The following is a 19,558-nucleotide window of genomic DNA, read 5'->3' as shown; positions in this document are numbered from 1 at the left end:
GGTCTGGTACTGAATGCTAAGCAAAGCTATAGAGCTATCTGTGAAATACATTTTCGGTCCCTTTTTCTTATACTAATAGAACTGACATTCCTTCCTTCACTTTCTTCAAACATCGGTGATGTACGGTTGAGTCATTCCTGCAACTTGTATTTTATGTCAAATAATAATGCTATTTGAATTATTTCTTCTTTACTTTGGCAGCATAGTATAAAACCCTGCATTCCATTACTAATGAATCTGCTTTCATTCAATTCTTGGCCTGTAAGTTAGTTGGAAATACTCAGTTTGGTGACAAAAGGATCATATGCCTAAGCACGCCATTGTCTTCCCAATTCAATATTTCTTAACTGATCCTGTGGCCTATGTTTTTAATGAAGTTCAATTGTAATTATTATTATCATCCAAAACTAACTGCTTTCCAATGATGACTACTTTGCCTGAAGCTAATTCCTGCATGAGAATGAAAGTAAATTCCTATGAGTAATAATCATTTTATGCCGTAAGAAAAGACAAGGAAAACCAATAGCATCTTGCTAATTGTCAATGTGATGCATCCTTTCTTTAATAACAGTTTTTGCTCTCATGGACAAATTTAAAATAACAAAACTCATAATGGGGAAGGAAGATGATATGTTACAGAATGTCATCCGTCAGATAAGGAGTTCCTGATGTTTAATCATCAATTATCACATCCTTACACATTCTGGTTCTTCTCCTACAATCCTGGTTAAGGTGCCCAGTCACTCTGCTCCTATTACATTGTGGCTGATCACATTGCTTCTGAAAGTGTGCTATGCACCCATATCTATATCTCTTTACATCTATAGAAGACACATCCTGTTTGTCCCGTATTCCCATCACCACATCTACCTCTTCTAACTTCATGACCTGATTGAATTTTGCATATGCGCTCTTGTACACATGTCATGTGGACGTCCTCTTAAATAAGCATTCAGTGTTCTATGCTCAGCTTTCTGATAAATAATTCTGTTTGCCTGACCATATTCTATCAACTGATAGGTCTGAGCTTTTGTTTTCCTTATTGTATCCAGAAAACTTTCCATTGATCCATTCTGCCTTTGGGACACTCTGCTGAGCTGCTCCTGGCAGAACTGTGTACTATCCTGCTGCTGAAATGTATATGCCTTCTTCAAATCCTCATGATTCATCAAGTATATCTTTGGTTCACCAGCACAAGCATATTATTGCCACTTTCAATAGTCTTTCATCTGTCCAGACACCTAATCTCACAGCAGCTTCTGCGTTGCCTATGAATGCTAACACATTATCTGTTGTCTTGCCTAAAAGAGGGGTATTCAATCTAGTAGCAGTTGAATCTAATGGAAGTGTGGTCACACAGGATGAAAGTTTTACTTCCTTTGATTCAGTTAATTCCCTGAAGATCTATGTGTCATCTGCCCTTAACAGGCTATCTAAGCCACCAGCGATTGGGTCACCTCATGTTTTTGGCACTGACATTGTCAAAATGTTTACCCATCAAAATTTGAAATGCAAAATACACAATAATAACAAACGAACACAGACAACAATAACACAGGCACTTGAAAATAGCAACACACTGTTCTTAGTCTTTCTTCTAGTCATCATCCACACACCATCACTAAAAACTAAACACAACGCCACCCAAACAGGCCATGAAGGCCCAATGGTACTGACTGGCCGCCATGTCGTCCTCAGCTCACAGGCATCACTGGGTGCAGATATTGAGGTGAATATGGTCAGTACACTGCTCTCCCAGCCAGATGTCAGTTTATGAGGTCTCATAAACTGACATATACTACTTCTCAATCAAGTAGCTCCTCATATGAAACTTCCTGGCAGATTAAAACTGTGTGCCCGACCGAGACTCGAACTCGGGACCTTTGCCTTTCGCGGGCAAGTGCTCTACCATCTGAGCTACCGAAGCACGACTCACGCCCGGTACTCACAGCTTTATTTCTGCCAGTATCTCGTCTCCTACCTTCCAAACTTTACAGAAGCTCTTCTGCGAACCATGCAGAACTAGCACTCCTGAAAGAAAGGATATAGCGGAGACATGGCTTAGCCACAGCCTGGGGGATGTTTCCAGAATGAGATTTTCACTCTGCAGCGGAGTGTGCGCTGATATGAAACTTCCTGGCAGATTAAAACTGTGTGCCCGACCGAGACTCGAACTCGGGACCTTTGCCTTTCGCGGGCAGGCTGTGGCTAAGCCATGTCTCCGCTATATCCTTTCTTTCAGGAGTGCTAGTTCTGCATGGTTCGCAGAAGAGCTTCTGTAAAGTTTGGAAGGTAGGAGACGAGATACTGGCAGAAATAAAGCTGTGAGTACCGGGCGTGAGTCGTGCTTCGGTAGCTCAGATGGTAGAGCACTTGCCCGCGAAAGGCAAAGGTCCCGAGTTCGAGTCTCGGTCAGGCACACAGTTTTAATCTGCCAGGAAGTTTCATATCAGCGCACACTCCGCTGCAGAGTGAAAATCTCATTCAAGTAGCTCCTCAGTTTGCCTCACAAGGGCTGAGTGCACCTGGCTGGCCAACAACACTCGGCAGACTGGATGGTCACCTTTCCAAGTGCTAGCCCAGCCTGGTGATCCGACAGGAACTGGTGTTACCACTGCGACAAGGCTGTTGGCACACATCATCACTGCTAGGCATAATGACCATCACACCAACATGTACTACACTCAACAGGCACGACTGTGCACCACAGTACACTGTAGCCAACAGACTGCTCTGAGTGCATGAGATTGGCTGCATGCCAGCATCTTCTAGTATTTATGTGCTGGCATAAGCTGGTGTCAGGACACAATGCAGAATAGGGGTTGTGAGAAGATCGATAGAGGCCAGAGACAGACTCACAGGAAATGCGCCGCCAATGCCCTCCTGGCCGCCAGTATTTATATCGCCACCGTGGACCAGAGGGCCAGTCTGTCACACCAAGTGAGTTCCAGTCTGACATTCCGTGAGTCAATGAGTCAATGTCGCAGTCACAGCCTCTAGCAGAATCAGGCAGCACATTGGGACCAGAATAGTGGACATAGCGGACTTTGTACTTCACCAACAATGAGGTTAACATGGACTATTACAGAGAGCTTTTACCACAAAGGTTATCTTAAGTTAAGAAGATTTCTTAGTCTTAGGAATAAAGAACCCAGTTACTATATGTGTTTACAGAGGCAACGAGAGAACACAAAAGATGACGATAAATATAATTCAGTGAAGAAGAATTTTCTTGCTTCTCTTGTGTTTTAAGTTGCAGAGTTTACACCTCTATCCATACAAAATTCAAACGCAGCAACCCCTCAGTGCCGCTACCATTGCTGCACGAGAGACATTCGCTAACGATACAGTGCACAGGATTGATGACGGCGATATGCATGTGGGCAGCATTTGGTTTACTGACGAAGCTTATTTTTACCTGGACGGCTTTGTCAATAAAGTGTTCACTAATTTTTTGTTGTGTTATTGCATGTATTCCAGGAGAGGAGCTGCAGAACTAATCAAATTTCTCTTTTCAGAGGCTTTGCATGCTTTTTGCTATAACGTATTTGTGTAAACAATGGCTACCCCATCCCGTCCACCCCTACCCCTACATCCCAGCTGCAGATGGGCATTGTAATAGCTCTAACACAAGCTTTTCAGTTTTAGAACCAACAAATTGCTTCCTTGCTGATGACAGTGCAAAACTTCTGGCTACACAAGCTTCGTTGGCTGCCCTACAGACCGACCAACACAGCGCTGCCGACCAGCATACCACAGTTCTGGCAATTTAATGACACCAAAGAGGAATGGCTTGAATACCGGACACTGTTCCAAGCTCATTGGGTATTTCATAGAGTTAAAGGTACTGTGAAGCTACAATACTTTCTTTTGACTGCAGTGTCCCCAGTCTTCAGGTTAATACAAAAACTATTCCCAACTGCGTCTCCCAATGAACTCAGTTATGACGAATTAATCACTGCATTATCTCGGTACCATGACCAGCAAGTTCAAGTAGCTGCAGCCAGATATCAGTTTTTTTGCTTGCAGAGAAAGCCAGAACAGACGTATTGTCATTGGTACACAGAATTAATGGGCATGACTAGGAAGTGTAAATTTAAGTGTAGTTGTGGCAACTTTTACATTAACTTAATGATTAGTGACACTAAAACATTCAGTGTCCCCAATAGTAGAATATGGGAACAAATCTTTGAGTACTCTGATCCATCACTTCCTCAAGTATTGCAAATCTTAGAGCAAAATGAGTTGCGTGCCATGGCGGCCAATAAGTTTTATCAGGCCCTGATTTGTCAGGTTGAGCTGCCCCTTGCTCATGACCACCCTAAGCAGCACAACAAGCACATACACAGCCAAGCGAACAGCCACATAAACATGTAAACAGCCCTGTGAACTTAGTGAAGTCCTGCTGTAAATGTTTTGCTCACCATAAAAAGACAGGATCGCCCATCACGTAACACATGTGTTACATGTGTGGAAAAAATTCCATGTTCAAGCAGTTTGTTTGCAGTTGCACGAAGACACCAATTTTGCCCACCCCCAGAAAAAATAGAATCATGTGCGTGCTGTGAACACTGTGTTTTCCAAACTCACAATAGGTTCTGACAAACGCAAGATTAAGGTTGTGCCTCCTTCTCACCCTAGTGCTGTGCAATGACGTTCTAACAAACTGTTTGTCTCACTACACATTGCTGGCCGTCATGTGTTTATATGTTTATTTATTTGCCATTCAGCATGTTTACTGTGCAATTGGCTTTGTCAAAATACATTTTATGTATTTATAAAAGTATAGTTGCTACTAATTTTACATTATGCATATATATACATACCTCTTTTAGTAGTTAGTAATTTTTACACGTTACACACATCATCATTTTACATATACACATAGATACATAAACATCTTACTGATCTGAAGATTTCAGTCATAATCATTATGTAGTTTACATTCAAGAATTAATCATACAGTTTTACACATTTAATTATTGATAGTTACATTATTTCATTGTTTCTTCATTCCTTCCAAATTACTTCCAAGTTATTCTTCAGTTGAGTAGTATGCTTTATTTTTAAACCAAGTGTCTAATACCGCCTTAAATTTAAAGAGGGTGAGGGTTTTAACTGATTGTGGCAGTTTATTATATAACTTTAGACTTTGTTTGTGACTGTTATGTGTCAGTGACAGCCTAGAATATGGTCTATCAAGCCTACAGTTGTTTCTAGTACTGTGTGAATGTAAATTCGTTCTCTGTGTAAATTGTTGTACATTGTCTTTTATGTATATAGGGAGTTATACATATAAAAACTTGGAAGAGTCATTATGTTTAATAGGCTGAAGTGCTCCTTACAGGTATCTCTTGGACTCAATCCTTGTCAGGGGAATGTTCGGGTTGGTTACACCAAACAACACCCATTTAGCAGTAGTTCATTTATTCACCTAAACACCTGCAAGGCTCACAAAGAACTGAACATGGCAGAACAGCCCAAAGACAATGCTTAGAGTCCAAAGACGATGCTCAGAGTCCAAAGACAAGCACATATCGATGCTGGTGTCGACCTCATCGGCGCCACATAGCCCCCCCCCCCTCCCCCAGTACGGAGGGCTCTCGAGAGGCCAGGGGGGGAGGGGGGCTGACTAAGGCATCCGCAGGGGTGGTCCGTGGGAGCTGGACCACGGTCTGCTCAATAGCATCGTTGGGGAGCTGTGTGGGTAGATGTCGTGAAGGAAGGTTCGGCCACCGAACCTGGAAGTCATTGAAGCAGGCCGGGTGTCGTACTGGGTCTGCTGGTCATGGGGCAACAGGTAAGCTGGCACGTTGCGCGTGGAACGGAGCGGCGACGATGATGTCTCCAGCAGGCGTGGTGAACACACGAAGCATATCCAGGTCGACGTCAGGCGAGAGGGGAACACATCTCACCAGGTAACAGGGAATGGTGGAGGTTATGTCATGCATGCAGTATTATTGAGACGTCATGGATTATGTCCAGGGGGAATGGTACAAACGCCTTGAGCTAGGGCACGTTCAAGATGGCGGGGGGGGGGGGGGGGGGGGTGAGAAACCTCGACAGGGCGCAGGGCGAGGCAGGCGATGATGGAGAGGTGGAAGGGACCGGCGAAGGGCCCAGCGGCGAGGGCGTGATTGTAGGTAAGCTCAACATGGGAAGCATGTGGTCACTCGACAGAGTGCGTGAGACCATAGTCAAGGGCAAGGTCATAGGAGGGCTCGACGATTGGAGCTGGAAGTCACTCGATCGAATGGAGGGAATGGTCAGAACGTCATGAGCCATGACAGTGAGTGGCATGCTTGTGGCCTGAAGGGGGGTAGAAGAAGGCTCGACATGAGAAGGCTGAAGTCTGTTGAGAGAGACTGTAACAGCTGAATCTTTCATCTGGATGTCATAAGTGTTGGCTGAGAGTCGGAGTACTCAGTACGGGCCAGTATGTGGAGGCTGGAGGGGAGCACAGACAGTGTCATCTCGGAGCATGATGTACTTGCAACTGTCCAGAGATTTCAGAACATGAACCTTAGGGTGGGAATGGCTGGTGGGCAGAGGGATATGGAGGTTGAAGAAGTGGTGTCTGACGCAGTCAACGAAGGAAGGTAAGTCAGACTGAGAGAGAGAAGCGGAAGGGCTCACAAGTTCGCCAGGGAGAACAATGATCTGTCCGTATATGAACTCGGCTATTGTGCCTTTGAGGTCTTCCTTATAGATCGCACGAATGCTGAGTAGCACAAGGGGAAGGGCCTCCGTCCATAGAGAGTTGTGGCATTGAAGAGGCGCCTTGAAAGTGCGGTGCCAGCGCTCGACTAGCCCATTACTTTGCGGTTGATATGCTGTGGTATGGATGCTCCAGATGCCACAAATGTTACAAATCTCATTGAAAAGGGCCGATTCAAATTGTCTGCCCTGGTCAGTTATGATGATAGCCGGACATCCGAAACGCGATAACCATGACTCGACGAAAGCTCGAGTAACAGTTTCTGCCGTAATATTGTGGAGGGGGACAGCCTCGACCCAGCGAGTTGTTCGGTCGATAGACGAGAGAACATAACAAAAGCCGTTAGAGGGGGAGAGAGGGCCGACAATATGCTGGAAACTCCCAGGAGGGATCAAAGCGCTGAGGTGGGGTGAAGTGTGCTTGTGTACTTTGCAGTGTTGGCACACGACACTGGAGCATGTCCATTGCTAGCAGTCCTGGCTGACATTTCTCCACACAAAGCGCTGCACTATGAGGCGGGCAGACGCATGAACACCGGGGTGGGCTAAATTATGCAATGCGTTGAAGACAGATCGACGGAGCATTGTTGAGATGAGGGGGCGTAACATGCCTGTACTGTTGTCGCTCCAGATCTCACCAGAAATGCCAGGGAAGGTGGTGCAGACGAAGTGTAGTGAAGAAGTAGAGTCTGAAATCAGGTTTTGTATTTCCTCGTCGGTGGGTTGGAGGTTAGGTAGTTCAGAGAGGTCTAACAGCGAATGGAAGGCGTCAACTCGTGAAAGGAAATCAGTAACTATATTGTCAGCACCCCTTATGTGTCTGACATCAGTGGTGAACTGAGATATGAAGTCCACGTATCTTAAGCGGCGAGGAGGCAGGTCAGCTGGCGGGTTTGTAATGGCCACAGCCAGGGGTTTGTGGTCCGTTAAAACATAGAAAGGGCATCCCTCAACATCAGTCTTGAAATGCTTAATCACTTCATAGACCGCGAGCAACTCTCTGTCAAACGCAGAATATTTCCATTGTGCATTGGTGAGCTTGCACGAGAAGAACTGCAGAGGCGAAGTTTGGCTGTCGATTGTCTGGCTAAGGACAGCGCCAATGGCGGTATCGCTCACGTCTGTGGTGATGAAAAGCTGCGCATTGGGATGAGGTTGTGCGATGGTGCAGGCCTCGACAAGAAGATTTTTGAGGGCAGTGAAAGAGTCAGTCATAGCAGGGGTCTATGGAATGGGCCGAGATCCAGAAGTGTTGGTGCCTGCCAAGGCATCCCATCAGTGGAGCCTGAATCTCCGCAGCCCGAAGTAGATGTCGGCGATAATAATTAACTGTCCCCAGGAAGCGCTGGGGCTCTTTGAATGACGAAGGTCTGGGTAGGTTCAGTATTGTTTGTACTTTCTCAGGGAGCGGTGAAATGCCCTCAGCAGAGATCCAAAAACCAAGAAAAGTGACAGCGGGTTGATGTACCTGCAATTTGTTCTGGTTGGTCTCGATGCCTGCTGCTGCAAGAGTTCAAATGGTTCAAATGGCTCTGAGCACTATGGGACTCAACTTCTGAGGTCATTAGTCCCCTAGAACTTAGAACTAGTTAAACCTAACTAACCTAAGGACATCACAAACATCCATGCCCGAGGCAGGATTCGAACCTGCGACCGTAGCGGTCTAGCGGTTCCAGACTGCAGCGCCTTTAACCGCACGGCCACTTCGGCCGGCTGCTGCAAGAGTGTTGATAACGGTTTGCACATGTCAAATGTTGTCCTTGACAGAAGAGCGCAACACAAGAATGTCATCAAGATATGTAAAGCAGAATTTTAGGTCGAATAGCACTTCGTTGATGAAGCGTTGCCAGGTCTGGGTTGCGTTTTCCGGACCGAAGGGCATGAATTGAAACTGAAATAACCCGATCGGGGTGGTGATTGCTGTCTTCTCGATGTCTTAAGGTGCCATGGTGATCTGGTGGTAGGCCCGTTTGCAGTCAATGACAGAGAATGTGGTCGCACCTGTGAGGGAATTGGTAAATTCGGCAATGTTGGGTATGGGGTAGGTGTCCATAATTGTTCATGCATTTAGTCGACAGTAGTCTCCGCACATGTGCCAGAACCTGTCTTTCTTGGGTGTCATATGTATGGGCGTAGACCAACTACTGGCAGAGGGTTCAATGACGCCGGAGCTTAGTAGTTCAGAAATCTGATTTTTAAGGTCGGAGAGGCACTCAGGACAAAGTCGACATGGTTTACTGGAGATTGGGGGACCTGGCGTGAGGCGAAGCTTGTGAACCGTGCCGTTGGTGACGATGGAAATGTTGCCGGCGGCGCGGGATGCGGTTTGTTTACAATGTGTGGCGGGTGGGGCAGGCGAGGCATGGTCATGGTGTTCAGAGCCACTCGGCGTATCCGACGGGAGCCGAGGCGGCAAAGTGTCCCAGGAGTCAACGCGACAAGATGGCCGCCGGCCCGAAGCAGTGGCACCATGGTCGGGTGAGCTCGGTAGAGCTCGTGAGCCGTTAGTGAGTCCATTGTCGGAGGGCATGGCCTGTGGCAGCACGGTCACAGGCGAAACGCTTGGCGCGAGTTCACTGTTTGTGTTGTCAGTGGCAGTGTCATGGCGGCGCGCAGGAGCCGAAGATGCATAGTTTGAGGTGCCATCCGCGAGGTGCGGGGTAGGAGCAGTCAGTTCGGGAACACGTGACGCTCGTCGCGCATGCGCACTTGTGTCCGGCCGAGTGTCAAACGCTGCCGTGTTAGGAGGATGTGGCCCTGCGGAACTCTCAGTACATGTTATGGTAGTCTTGATAGCACAGTTGCGAGGGGTAGCGGGAGGTAAACACACGGAGGCTCGATTGCTGGGATTGCAAGCAGATTCAGCACACTTACTGACCTTGTTTTATCCTTGCTGTAGCGTCTGTAATTCTTTTGCTGCATCGGAGAGCTGGAGCTGTGTTTCGTGGAGCTGGAGGGAGAGCTCCTTGTGTAGGCGAGTGACGTGTTCAAGCTCGACAAGGCACTTGTGCATGGTTTCTTGTAATGTCGTCGACAGAGACGAGCATGCATGGATGAGATGAGCCTGGACCGATGTGTCATGGGGGGGTTGCTCGACGGAGCACAGGGGAAGTCAGTCTTGGACGGATGATGAAACATGGTGTTTCGCAGTAGGTCCAGTGAAAGTTTGTGGTGTCGCAAGAAGTAATGCCTAGTATAGGTTTGTCAATTTTGCACACTAAAAAACTCCACTCGAATTTGCAGTTTGCGGAGAGTGAGATGACATGGGAAGTAGAACCCGAGCATTGTAGTTTAGTTGAATTCACAGCTTGCAGTGAAGTATGATGAGGGCGGATGTTCGATGACGCTAAGGACGTAGGCAGCAGCGAAACATCGGCGCCTATGTCCACTACGAAAAGGTATCCTGACAAAATGTCTTTAATGTAAAGTCGTCCGCAATTATCCAGTCGTTCCCGGACAGAATGGAGCACTGGGGGGTGCCTGTCATGTTGTGCGCAGGAGGTGGCACCCGGACCTATCTGCAATTGGCGTTTGGGAAGTAGCAGAGTGGTCTGCAGTTCCGTGATGCCTCACCAAACCGTGTGTGGAAGTAACAGTACGGGTAGTGCAATTGCATTTCCTGTGGAAAGCTCGCTGCCAGTGGTAGTGGCCGAGGTTCGGTGACCATGGCAGGTTCGGTTGCAGGAGGGGGCGTGGCCATGGGCAGAGCCAGTGGCATCCCAGTTGCTTGTTTACTGCTTCCCAGAGCGAGCGGAACGGTCGGCACAGTACAGCCCTGGCCACGTCCGGCTGCAGGGCAATGAGCCTGAACCTGATACTTGTCAGGTAGGCAGTGGCTGGCGAAATAGAGCTGTGATGCATCGCGTAGCTTTTCAGCAATTGTTATTCTTTGCTCGACAGGTTCAGGAGACCTTTGAGCCAGAGCAAAGCGGATGTGAGGAGATGGTTTATCTGACCAGATGGCGAGGAGAGCTGTGTCAGAGAATAGATCGGCGCTGACCAGGGCACATAGCTGTCTCCAGAGCTGGGAAGATTTGTCATTGCCTAGTTGCTCGACGTGGAGCACTTGCCGTATTGCTGCCTCAGTTGAGCGTTCAAGTTGATGTAGAACTGTCTTTTTGGCTAGAGTGTACTGGGTAGATGAGTCCAGGGCGTCGACCAGGTCAGCAATCAAGTCCTCCTGGTCGTGCAGGTGGGTGATGAGGCACAGAAACCTGGTTGACCCGTCGAGTTTGTAATGGTCGAACACTTCATCCACAACTTTGAACCAGGTTGTTGCTCTGTCGGGATTAAATGGTGGCAGCATCGGTAAGCGTTGTAGAAAGTTTGGAAGAACAGGTTGAGTTGAGTTCATCAGGGCACTGCCTGAATCGAGCTGTTGTTGCTGTAGTAGTCCAGGAGAATGTGCCTCCAGGGGATGTGGCAACGATGGCTGTTCAGGTGGCAGCGTGAAGGTGACATGTTGTGGTTGAAAGCGATCTGTCACGACACGAAAGGCCAACGTGGGTGAGACATTGTAATGTGTCGATTGTGGTTGCGGAAGCTCAGCACATTGCAGGTGCATTTGGATTGACGCGTCGCAGAAGACCGATGCTGATGAGGCACCGAGAAGTGCCAAGAACGGTAGTGGAAGCTCGACTGGAGCTGGCGTGGGGGCAACAGGTGAGAAAAAGTTCAAAGTTTGAGAACGCGTGTTAGTCCACGGAAAGCTCGACATATGATCAGAGCCGGGGCCACCTGTGTTGCAGGGAGGCTGCGGAGGTGCGAGCTGTCCAGATGCACAGTGTGGGAAATGATGTCGAATGTGGGACAGAATGTGTGAATGTTCACTGTTCGTAGTCACTCCACTCAAAACGGTGTGCGGATAAGGTGAATGACGTGGCACAAAACACTGAGGCGTAGCAGTGGGATGGAGGTGTAGGTCAGGCACAGATAACAAGTTATTGTTCCTGTTGCAGGCCGAGGTATCGAAGTAGGAAAGCATGTGCTGATGCTGAACCAAGACAAGCGTGGGCGTGGTCGGATGCTGAGGAGGTAGACGTGTGAACGAAGCAGTTCTGGCCATGTGGCAGGTATCCGCGTGGTACTGCACGGATTGCAGCATTGTGCATAACCCATTGCCAGTGATGTGGAGGTCATAGGATACTCTTAGCAGTGCCAGTTGTGTTGACAGTTTGAGTGGCATGGTCTGTTGCCCAATGAATTTTAGCAGTTCTGAAGCAAATGCCGTGAGTGTTTCCTTCAGTTTAGAAATTGGGTTGAATTCACGAAGACTTAAGACAGGGGACTGCATTAGGTGGTGTAGCACTTAGTTAGCAGCCCCATCAGTCAAACAAATCAGTAACAGCTTGCACTGTACTTGCTTGAGCATTGTCCTGCAAAATGATGCTCAGGTCCTGCAGAAAGTGTCATCACTTCTGTCTCTATGCTGTTTATTTTTGGAACACAACCGACGACAAGCAATGAGGTATTTTAAATAATATAAAATTTGTGTTTGTTAACTTGCCCATTGTTGTCTCCAGAGCTGTTGTTGCTGCAGCTGTTTCATTATGATATACATAATTGGAACCACCTATAAGAACTGCAAAGTCACTTTTTGACAGATTACTGCAATCTTTCTTTGCATCCAAGGCAATGACTTTCCATATCGGCTTTTGATCTGAAAGCCAACGTAATTAGCTTGCTTAAAGAATTTTCTGAACTATTTTCAGAAGGAATGGGAAAAGCAAATAATTTCGTAGCACATGTTATATTGAAAGACAATGCACACCCTAAGTTTTTCCCGACCCATCCTGTTACAATTGCTTTAAGACACAAAGTAGCCAGTGAACCGAAAGTATTGCAAGATAATGGTGTAATTGCTCCCACTCAAGCTAGTCAGTGGGCAACTCTGCTAGTTTTGTTGCCTAAGCCTTCTGGTCACATTCTCATTTGTGTTGACTTCAAGAACACAGTCAACCTATAGACAGTAACTGGCATTTATCCATTACCTCACCCTGAGAACTCATGGACAGGCTTTACAGGATGTTACTTTTCTAAGATAGATCTGCATGATGCCTATTTGCAAATTCAGATGAAGGATCACAGAAAGTGTTTGTTGTAAATACACACTTCAGACTGTTCGAGTATTTGTGTTTGCCCTTCGGCAGTGCTCCCGCACCTGCCATTTTTCAATGTTACTTAGAAGCTGACTGCAAAAATGCCATTTTGTTCAAACTGCCTTGACGATATTGTCATCTCAGGCCATACATCAGAGAACACAATGCCAATTTGTGTACTCTTTTTCAAGTGTTGTCAGAAGCAGGACTCAAGTGTCATCTCAAAAAGTGTGACTTTTTACAAACTGAACTACAGTACTTAGGTCATGTGATCAACAGTCAGGGTGTGCACCCATTCCAACCTCATTTGCTTGCAATCCATGACCTGCCTGTTGCTCAAAATGTGTTTGAACTGCAGTCAGTACTAGGCAAGATGACATAATACATTCAGTTCACATCGAATGCCACTCAGATCACGGCTCCATTGCATAACTTGCATCACAAAAAGATATACTTTTGTGTGGTCCAAAGACTGCCAAGATGCATTTCAGAAACTCAAAAATACTTTGTTTAGTAGATATATGTTTAGTACATTTTGACCCTGCCAAGCCAGCAGTTTTGCACGTCGATGCTTCTTCCTATGTAATCAATGCTGTGCTCTCACACAGAATTGATGCACAAGTCAGTCTTATTGCTTTTGCCTCAAAGTTGTTGACTCAAACTCAGTGTAATTATTCTCAAATTGAAAAAGAAGCACTCTTTATTGCGTATGGTGTGATAAAATTCCATTACTATTTGTATGGTCACAAGTTCTATTTAGTGACAGATCACAAATCTTTGCAGTGTTTGTTTCATCTGTCAAAACCAGTTCCTACACACACTGCTGAAAAATTGCAATGCTGGGGAAATTGTGTACAGACCTGCGGCATAGGATGGCAATGTAGATGCCCTATCTTGCCTTACAATTGACCCAGACTCTGATTTTGATGTATCTGCCACATCTTGTTGCCAGATGGATGTGCAGGACTCTGAATTTCTGGAATATTTTCCTTGAACTACAGAAAAATTGCACAGGCCACAGAAGCAGATCCAGATCTCAAGATTTTGTTGCATTACATTTGCATGTTTAGGCCTCGTTCATTGAACAGTATCCAGAACTCAGTTGTGTGCTGATATTTTGCATGTCAGTATAGCCTTTCAGCTCCACAGGGTGTGATTCTAGTTCAAAATGACAGTGGACAATCCCAAGAGCTTGTTCCCAAAGTGTTGCAAAAGGAAGTGTTGCGATTGCTCCACCAAGGACATTGGGGAATTGTTCACACTAAACATGGGTACCCACATTGAGTAGATGACATCACAGTGTCGCACATGCACAGAGGGCCAGTCTGCTCAACCACAGACATTCTTAACTTGGCCTAAGATGCGAACACTCGTTGGCTCACAGTGGTAGATTCTTTTTAGCAAGTTTCCATTTGCATTTCCTATGATCTCTACCACATCACATAGTCCCATTCAAATATTGTCCTCAATATTTTGCATCAAAGGTTTGTCAGAAGTACTTGTGTCAGACAATGGACCGCAGTTCACTTCATGTGATTTTTGAACAGTTTTGTGAATGCAATGGCATTCATCACCGAACAAGTGCTACATTTCACCCACAGTCCGATGCAGAAGCAGAATGTTTTGTATGCACTTTCAAGCAACAGATGGCTAAGCTTTGCACCACCCACACGTGGGAACAGGCGCTGCAACTCTTTCTCGCCTCCTATCGCTCCCACCCATGACAAGACCATCACTGCAGAACTTCTGCTTGGCTGCCACCATCAGATGCTGCTACACTTGCTATACCCACCACAGCATCCAGCACTGCCAATGGTCCACAAGTATCACTTTGCGCCACGCAAGGGTTTATAGCAAAACCGTGGGTGCTGGGAAAGAAGCATGATCCAGGAATGCATTGGCTCTTATATGTACTTAATTGTAGGTCCTGATGGTTTGCAGTGCTGCCACCAGAACCAAATTTGCATATGTCATTTGCCCAGTGATTCTGCTGCTTTTCTTTCCCCAGATTCACAGACTCACAGGACCATGCAGCCTTCACAGCCGCCCCCTGGTGCCACCAGGACATCCCAGGCGGGGCTGATGGATGATGTGCCCTCATGCCTTCCAATCGCACTTGCTGGGAGTGGGACCTGGAATAGACCTGGACCTTCCTTCACCATTACCATCGCCATTACCATCATTGCCCCAGCAAACGCCCTCAGGCCTGGATGTGTGCCCTAGCAGCACTTTTCTGGAGGATGTTTCTGTTGCCTCACAAGCCAGATGGCAGGGTATGGTCAGGAGTATGCTGTCCTGCACAGTCACAGCTCCTGGCCCACTTCTACATCCAGTGTCCTGCCTCCCACCCCATTGTCATTCGCAGCCTCACTACATGACAATAATGCAGCATTTTGGGGGGGGGGGGGGGGGGGTGGGGGGGGGGGGGGAATGTACTGGTGTAAGCTGGCGCCAGCACACCATGTGGCATAGAGATTGCAAGAAAATTGATAGAGACCAACGACAGACTTGCAGGAAACGTGCTGCCAATGCCCTCTCAGCCTCCAGTATTTAGATCGCTGCCGTGGAGCAGAGGGCCAGTCTACCACAGTCTGTCACACCGAGTGAGTTCTAGTCTGTCACCCAGTGAGTCACTGAGTTAGAGTCACAGTCATAACCTCAAGCAGAATCAGGCAGTACAGAGTGACCAGAATAGTGGACATAGCAGGCTTTGTACTTCACCAGCAGTGAGACAAATGTGGAATATTACAGAGACCTTGTACCACAAAAATTATCTTAAGTTAAGTAGATTTCTCATTCTTAGGAGTAAAGAACCCAGTTAATATATGTGTGCAGTTTGTGTTACAGAAGGAGGATACTGGCACCAACAACCTCTCCTTGCTCCCTAGGTAAAATCCTATAGAGACAATGAGATTACATAAATATTTTCTCTGAACTGAGAAAAGTTGGCAGGTCCCTCAATTCTCACAAACTGTACCTTTAAATTTCTGTGGCAATCCTTTTACCCAACCACCCCTGTGCACATGTACAGGAGTAGAAAAACAAAACAGTAAGTCTACTCACAAACTGCATCATCAAAGCTGCAAGCTGGAACTGGCAATGACATCCATTATCCAGCCATTTACAGCAGCTGAGACCACTCAGCAAAATGTAAAGGTGTCAGAAACCACTTCTTCATCCACAGATGGTGGTAATCAGTGTTGCAGCGAATACTTTTGATACAAAAATGTACAGGTAGGGTCTATGACATCTATGATAACAGGGAAAGCTGCCTGTGATATGTCGGTAGGTTCACCACCCAGGCCAAGAATGCAGTGATCTGGTGGCAGGCATTGGACAGTGACCTATCATGGAAACATTTCTACCTGAAAAGTATTTGATTCCTTAGCAAGTACAAAGGTAGCATCAGAGCTGGAGAGCCAGTCAATAGGCTCTGTGGCACAGACAGTCACAGTTGGTGAAGCATGCAGGTATCACCAGCAGAAGGACAGCACATGGGTGATGGCATCCATTGGTGGAATACTGCAGTCAGCACAGCAGAGCTGATGCAAGGCAGAGTTGGTTGCCAGTGGTGGAGAGATGAAAATGGTCATGACCGCAGAGCTGCCCCTGCAGCTTGGCAGGAAGACATCACAACACTTGGGATCAAACTGCAGCATCCAGCACGACTGCTGATGGTGGCACATGCCCACATTGGGCGATGGACAGCAGCAGTGTGCACCTGCCCAGGGCAACAAACAGTGACAGTGTGATGCCCACTCAGATGGTTGTGGCTGGACTTCCTATAACTAACATCTGACATCGAATAAGTAACTAATCATACTGAGCACAACTGAGTCTGAGAATATAAACTAGGTTGCAGTTATAGGGGCCAGGCTGATTAGTGTTTCTCAAACAGTGATGCTCCTGACCTCTAAGTCATGAGAAGCTGGATCTGCTAAGCAGTTGGGAAATCATGACATCATTTGTTCTTGCCATCCTGTCATGTCAACTCCTTCAGAACTCTTGTCAGTGCTGTAATATGTTACAACTCTGACTTTCTGAAATTCTGGGCAGCATCTTCTGCAATGGTAGCATACTGAATACATCTACTTGCACACTGGATATGTGTTCTTGTGCTACGGTGCTGTGTTACTGAGATGACTTTGTGGTGTAGAGCGCCATAAATATTGATATTTGTTCTGTGCGTAAGTGTGCTATCTTTGAGGAGTGGGCTTTGGGCAGGATGCTGGACGCTAATGGCAGTTAGCCTCCGGACTTGTATCTGTGTAGAAACTAAGTGTGAATAAATCTGTATCTGAGAGAATTCTAGCTGTTTACCTACAACTATTCAATATTCCCTCAACTTGGAATACCCTCCTTATGATATTCTTCTGATGAATAGACATGGGAGTTGTGTGCTTCACAAGTGAGAAACATGGCATAACAGTAGATGAAATTTTGTTAAGGAACCCATGTCTTGAACAAGGTGTATCTGCGATGCCTCCTTTCATTCACGTGCTCCATGAACGCTTATGTATGCTGGATAATGTCAGCTGCTGCCCATAACTAGTTCCAATAATACAGAAGTCTCATACACGAGACTCTTCATATAGTCCCACAAGAAAAAATCAAGAGAGGTTAAACGTGGCTACTGTGGTTCCTAAGGGGTTGGTCCTCATTTGACTCATTCACCTTTCACCATATGTTTGGTTGAGATGTTGGCAGACCCATGTGTAAAATGAATAGTGCTCAATCACTTTGGAACCACATTTGCTGATGAAGTGAGGATGAAAAATCTTCCAGTAACTGCACCACTAACCCTCTTCTCAGTTTGTATGCATACCATGAAGCGAGAGATTTTAAAGTGATCCAACCTTCAAACTTATATTACATCCAAATGATACATTTCTGGACATGGGTTCCTTACCAAAACTGTATATGCATAGTCCCTTCTACAACACCAAGAGACCTGATAGGAATTGTGAAACACTCTGCATACTAGAGCTGTTTATTTTCGTTTATTATGATGACAAAACTTATATCATTATGAGATGATCCCTGGATGAATGAGTAAATAAATAAGTCAGATGCTAAAAATGTACAAAATCGTTGTAAATCCATCAACACAAAAAGCTTCCCAACATGGGACCAACAAATTATTCACCACAACACATAGTGCCTGTGTGCTTGCTGACAGTTTGAAGTGAAGGTGCTTTGAGACAATACTTATCATTGCAAACACATTTTATCATGTGATTCACAAGATAAGAACATGGGCAGAGGAAGGCTGGGAAAATCAGTGGACCTTTGTGTGCTGCTTCACAACGTGTAGGCTATTGTTGTGGTCTTCAGTCCTGAGACTGGTTTGATGCAGCTCTCCATGCTACTCTATCCTGTGCAAGCTTCTTCATCTCCCAGTATGTACTGCAGCCTACATCCTTCTGAATCTGTTTAGTGTATTCATCTCTTGGTCTCCCTCTACGATTTTTATTTTTACCCTCCACGCTGCCCTCCAATACTAAATTGGTGATCCCTTTATGCCTCAGAACATGTCCTATCAACCGATCCCTTCTTCTAGTCAAGTTGTGCCACAAACTACTCTTCTCCCCAATTCTATTCAATACCTCCTCATTAGTTATGTGATCTATCCATCTAATCTTCAGCATTCTTCTGTAGCATCACATTTTGAAAGCTTCTATTCTCTTCTTGTCCAAACTAGTTATCGTCCATGTTTCACTTCCATACATGGCTACACACCATACATATACACTCCTGGAAATGGAAAAAGGAACACATTGACACCGGTGTGTCAGACCCACCATACTTGCTCCGGACACTGCGAGAGGGCTGTACAAGCAATGATCACACGCACGGCACAGCGGACACACCAGGAACCGCGGTGTTGGCCGTCGAATGGCGCTAGCTGCGCAGCATTTGTGCACCGCCGCCGTCAGTGTCAGCCAGTTTGCCGTGGCATACGGAGCTCCATCGCAGTCTTTAACACTGGTAGCATGCCGCGACAGCGTGGACGTGAACCGTATGTGCAGTTGACGGACTTTGAGCGAGGGCGTATAGTGGGCATGCGGGAGGCCGGGTGGACGTACCGCCGAATTGCTCAACACGTGGGGCGTGAGGTCTCCACAGTACATCGATGTTGTCGCCAGTGGTCGGCGGAAGGTTCACGTGCCCGTCGACCTGGGACCGGACCGCAGCGACGCACGGATGCACGCCAAGACCGTAGGATCCTACGCAGTGCCATAGGGGACCGCACCGCCACTTCCCAGCAAATTAGGGACACTGTTGCTCCTGGGGTATCGGCGAGGACCATTCGCAACCGTCTCCATGAAGCTGGGCTACGGTCCCGCACACCGTTAGGCCGTCTTCCGCTCACGCCCCAACATCGCGCAGCCCGCCTCCAGTAGTGTCGCGACAGGCGTGAATGGAGGGACGAATGGAGACGTGTCGTCTTCAGCGATGAGAGTCGCTTCTGCCTTGGTGCCAATGATGGTCGTATGCGTGTTTGGCGCCGTGCAGGTGAGCGCCACAATCAGGACTGCATACGACCGAGGCACACAGGGCCAACACCCGGCATCATGGTGTGGGGAGCGATCTCCTACACTGGCCGTACACCACTGGTGATCGTCGAGGGGACACTGAATAGTGCACGGTACATCCAAACCGTCATCGAACCCATCGTTCTACCATTCCTAGACCAGCAAGGGAACTTGCTGTTCCAACAGGACAATGCACGTCCGCATGTA

This window comes from Schistocerca piceifrons, chromosome 2, assembly GCF_021461385.2.
Source record: "Schistocerca piceifrons isolate TAMUIC-IGC-003096 chromosome 2, iqSchPice1.1, whole genome shotgun sequence".
Classification (NCBI taxonomy): domain Eukaryota; kingdom Metazoa; phylum Arthropoda; class Insecta; order Orthoptera; family Acrididae; genus Schistocerca; species Schistocerca piceifrons.
This window is presented reverse-complemented; position numbering follows the sequence as displayed.